Raw genomic sequence first — 6,000 nt, forward strand, 5'->3', positions numbered from 1 at the left:
GTGGATTGGAAATGCAACCAGAGAATACAAGCCATGCTCACCGGATTTGCACATGCAGAGCATTGCTAGAGAGCAACTTTGTGAGCTCAGCAGAAGATGGAGTTGCTTCTTTTGTTGTTCAACACAATTAATAATCCATCACAGGCCAGCCAAATTTATTATCAACTATCCTGTCTGCGCGCTACATACATGAGTGTTCTTCTATTGCTGCTCATGATTTTTTTCCTCCAGTTTTCATTTGTGATTAATAAATCTTTTCATTTCAAATGCAAAAGAAAAAAAGGAGAGTAAATTCTGTAGATTATCATGATACCATGGCATATTTAATTGTGGATTCCTTTTTGTGTTATTCACGTGATTGTCCGGATTAGTTTGTGTGCATCTCAACTAATCTCATGGGCCCTAAAGTTAACGACTATATAAGCCTCCAGTAGTCTTGAGTAGATTCGAACCCGTGATTATTGGAGAGCAAACCTAAGGCTTGACTAATTGAGCTACCCTTCAGAGTTAATTTAATTTAATTATGCATTCTTGCAGCTAATCTTGATTGCCCCTGAAATTTAGGAAAGGGAAAACCAAGTGAATCCCTAGCACATAGAAATGCTGGTGCGACAATCGACATTCCACTCAGCGACGGTGCAATGAAAATCGTGATTGTTTCGTTCAATAACACGAAGAGGAAATCTGACTAATAACTTTAGATAATCGGTTTACAAATTTAGCATGTTTCCAATTTTAATTTGATTTTAATGGAGGCAGGGAGATGAATTAGCAGAATACTTTGTCAAAATGGAGGTTTCATTTTCTTGTGAGGATGGATCAGTCTCACTGGAGAGACTATGGATCAGTAAAATAGTACTCAATTGCTTCAGGATCTTGCACATGCGTGCTATAATACAGTTAACCGGCACGACTTATCACTTCTTTCTTACCTTTCCATGCTTGAAAAATTGAGCAGCACGTATCAGGACTACACCTTTCACATTCAGTTCTCAAAATAACTATATACTGTACACTTTTGTAGCACAAAACAAATATAATTGTTTGAGAACGCGGTGTAAATCGTGTTCTTTTAAATTTTTTTAAAAAATTTAGCTAATTTTTTTTAATGTTTTCAGATCGTTTTGATATGCTGATATCAAAAATAATTATTTTTTTAAATAAAAAAAATATTATTTTGATATATTTCTAAACAAAAAGCATTTTAAACCGCAACCGCTATCATAATTTCAAACGCACTAAAAGCCTTTACTGTAGCTTAAGTAATAGCATGCATTGTGACAAAAAAACCCATTTCCTTGTTGGTATGAGTCGCGCCACAATTTCAAGACCCCATCAAGACTTCTAGTGTAAATTGTGCAACAATCTTCATTGTCATCCTCTAATTGCCATAAAAAGCAGCAACACACCTCATATTTCATCTATGCTTGATTTTAATGTATATTTGATATTGTAGTGTTTGATGTTTTTAAAAAATATTTTTTATTTGAAAATGTATTATAATGATTGTTTTTTTCCACATTTGATACCATTCCATAAAAAATATCGAAAAACATTAAAGAAAATATCAATTTGATGTTTTTAAAATACATCCAAAAGCAGAAATCACTTCCAAACACTCACCAAATAGTTAGGCATGTGTGTTGTTGTCTATCCAACTCTTGTTGTTAAAAAAAAAATAGACTTGTTGTTAAAAAAAAATAGACTTATTACATGTAGCATAATTGTTTAATTTATAAGAATGCATTTTTATATTATTCAAAGTAAACTTACAATTGTTATTAAATTATATATTAGCATATCCAAACTTGCAAATACATATAAGCAAAAAATCATAGCGTGTATACTAAACTTATAATATGTTAAACTTTGACTTAAAATAAAAATACGTGAAGTACTTGTTAAGGATGTAAGAATTTAATCAAGCTAAAATTTTATTGTTATCGATGATAACATTATCAAGAGAAATTGATTATAGATTGTCATATAATTTGTTAAACTTTGACTTATTGGCTCCATATGTTTGCTCTAATAAATAAACATCAACAACATTAATTACTTGCTAATTATATATGATACGTAATAGAACATTCATGTTTTTTTTAATAATCAATAATATTCAAATTATTATCCTTTTAACTAGCATTTTTTCATATAGTAATACTTATCATCATACTAATTCTTTAAAACACTAATTGTTGTTAATTTCTTAAGAATAATTATAAACAAAGAATATTATTCAATAGGTAAATAGGTTCATTCAATGTAACATCACAAGAACATAAGTCCATTCAAGGACACAATATTCACTCTCAAGCCTTCATTATCTTGGGTATACTTCCCTTCCCTTCCAATATACTAACTTAAACATTAAAGGTTCTTCCATTCCAATAGGATACTTGTTTCTATAAAGAATAACAAACCTAGAAATAAATCACAAATTCAATCCAAGACACAGTCATGGAAAACCCAAATTCAATTTGAAGTTTTTACGACTTTATTAGTGACATTATATGTGGAGAACTGGACAAATATTAAGCTACTTTATTCTCATCTTACTCTTTATCAAAAGTTTTCTCAATGGCTGACGACTTAAAAACACCATGTCACTAGAGAGTAGCAGATCTTCCTATAATAGGTACTTTAGATCCTTCAAATCACTAACAAAATTACCCATTAAGTATAAGTACTTAATATTGTTGTTTTAGTATACAATAACATATTCGCACTCTCATGTTTGTTCAACAAGAAACATAACACCTAGCTATATTGCATTCACAACAGAAACACTCTGGTTCCCTGAAAGAACAAGGTAAAACGATGTACAAGTAGATATGAGAATACTTATACTCCACCCTTCTAAAAGAGCCACTCTAGTTGAAAAGTGCTCCTCAACAATTCTTAGCCATACGAATAGTTGCCATCAGTAATCTCCTAATGAATCTCACTCGCCTATTTATATAAAAAAAAACCTAACATGAGATGAGATCAATAATTGAATAAGCTTTTGAGAATGAGCACTGCCTTCACCAAGTAAGAGATTATTTATTTTGTCATCGAGTGCTACAAACTCATCTTTCTAAAGATTGTTTGTCCTTCAAGGCTAATTTAAACAACTATGATAGATTTACAGATCTAAAAAAGCACATACAAAGCATCTTGGAGCTTATAACATAAGACAACAACGTTTTATGCAAAGTCCTTCCAATAAAATTTTATGGATATGCTCGAGTATGGTATCATAGTCTAGAGCTTGGCTCCATCCTTAACTTTCATGATATCAATGTCAAACACATCTATTGCTTTAGTACAAGTATATTAGCTAAAAAGAGCACAACTAAACTCTTTACCATCACAAAATAAGAATATGAGGGCACCAGAACATATCTTCAAAGGTTTAACAAGGAAATGCTGAATGTATATTTTACAATTATTCCTTGTATAAATGACTTTATACTCTCTTCAATCAAACTCTCCTCAAAGTGAATCAGGTAATGAAAAATTATATTCAAGTAGAAAAATATATTATGACCTAGGAAGAACACCTTCATTTTCAATAATAGAGAGCAGAATCTTCCAAGCACCATCAATTTCCTAGCAGCCCTAGTGTGTCTAAAAGGAACACCAAAGGATCCATTCATGAGTGAATGATATTCTATAAGCTCAAGACCATACCTCTAGCTGCCATATGTCATGAGGTGTTGACTTTCATCCAGGGAAAAGAATTCGTATGATATCCACCTTTTATGAATAATGAAATGAATACAAAGAACCTCAATAAAGTTTATTTCTTTCACCAAGATAATGGGCATGTTACCAAGAATTGTCATGCTTTGAAAAAAAAGATAGAAAGATTGATTGTTAGGGGTTACCTCCAATAATTTATAAGGAAAGGAATGCAACCTGAATAAAAGCGAAAAAGGTCGACATATCCCAACATGCATTACTCAAGATCAAATAGGTTTTAAGGATTGTATCTTCACTTATATTAGATATAATTTTGAATTTTTCAATGAAAAAATTAATATTGTTTCTCTAAGTAGTCTCCACATATTTTTTTTTCATGGTGTTGCTTATCTTTATATCTTTAATGAAATCTCCATATTTAACAAAAATCTCCATGTCTTTAATGAAATATTTATGTCTCCAGACAAAATCTTCAAGTAAAATCTCTATGCCTCAAATAAAATCTTCATGTCTTTATATAATGATATCTCCTTCTCCATCTTAAAATGTTTTCTGTATAGACGAAACAAACAAGTCAACCTTCTAGTAACATGCCATTTATAAAAAAATAAGTTTTTTCTTTCCATCATATTTCTATTGATTAAGTCTTTCAATACATGAATGTTTAAAGAATCAAAAGGAAAATAATAGTACAAAAAGAAGAAGAAGTGACAATCTTTCCATTTGGACCAACCCAATTAGAAAGGCTTTTCTACTGTTTAAGGCTAGCCTAAATAGTAGGGTGGCTGCTCGTTTAGGACAACTTATCTAACCCTATCTTTTTAGTCCCTCAATAATTGGCCTCGTCCTAGCAAATTTTCAAAGAGTTTAGTGACTTGCACATACCAAAAAAGTATATTTATTATCTTTAAGAAAGTTAGTACAACATTGCACTCTCTTATTCTAATACATAAATTATTAGTATAATGCCAATATCTATCTCCCTCAACTTGTCTACTTAGAGAACACCTACTTTTTTGCAAATGAATATTTTTCTAAATTTATCTCTTGTCTCCTCATAAGGCACTTACTTTCTCGTTGTCTCCTTAAAAGGCGCCACCTTTCACGTCAATCACCCTTGAGTGACAATCCTTTCACTAATAGCACAATAAAACATAAGAACTAATGACTCTACTTTTTAGGTTACCTACAAGGTAAAACAATTATTCTTTATCATTACTTCACTCTTCACGAGTTAAGATCAATTGAACAAGATATATAAATACCTCTTGTCATTAGGTAAACATGTTCATTCAACAAAACATCATAAAAGAACACAAGTCCATTCAATGATATAATATTTGCTCTTTTAAGCCTTCAATTTCTTGGTTATATTTTCCTTTTCTTTTATAATTTACTAAGTTAAGCATCGGAGGGTCTCTTATTTTGATATAAGACTTGTTTTAAAGAGAATTCCTAGCTTAGAGATAAAACACACATTCAAGCCTATATACAACGATGAAAAACTCAAGTTCAATATAAGATTTTTATGACTTCATCAGAAATGATGGAATTAACTAGAACAAAAATTCATTTAGTAGTAGAGACAAAGACAAACTTGTTTTTATATCTGTTCTGAGATAGAAATGATATCAATATTTGTACCTTAAGAAAAAGTATAGAAAGGACATGTTTCAAGGACCAAAAAAAAATAAAAATTAACTTCCAAAAATATCATTGAAAACATTTTAATGAAATTCCAAAAACATAATCCTTTTCTTTTTATCCTACATTCTACAAAAAGAGGTATTACCTTGCTCTTATATATAATTATTTATATCCTTGTTTAATTGATCCATCAAGATTCAATATTTTTATCAATTTGCTTTCTGAGATAGAGGGGAACTGTTGAAACAACCCCTTGCTAACGAGACCCTTTTATTTCCAGTCTGCATAGATTAAAGCCCCTTAAAAGTTTGCTAAAGTCTTTTTTTACTGGAAACATAATTTTTTTTCTATTTTGCAACAATTTATAGTCATAAACATAGGAACTCCATTATTTATTGGAGAAAGAGAAGATAGATAAATAAAAATCTTCTTCATAATCCATTTGGGATTGCACATTACAAAAACAATGTTCTCAATCCTCATATTGTACACAAGGCTTGAAAATGTGGGTTTTTATGTATTTTTTTCAATTAAAGTATGTACATTTTTTTTTATTGAATCAGTCCATAAAACAAATATTAATCTATTGAGCTAAGTACATTTTTTTTTCTACCTTTTACTTCTTTTTTTTTAATTTTCCTTAAATATTTTGTATTATAAAATTTT

Source organism: Populus nigra, chromosome 1 (genome assembly GCF_951802175.1).
Source record: "Populus nigra chromosome 1, ddPopNigr1.1, whole genome shotgun sequence".
Taxonomy (NCBI): Eukaryota; Viridiplantae; Streptophyta; class Magnoliopsida; order Malpighiales; family Salicaceae; genus Populus; species Populus nigra.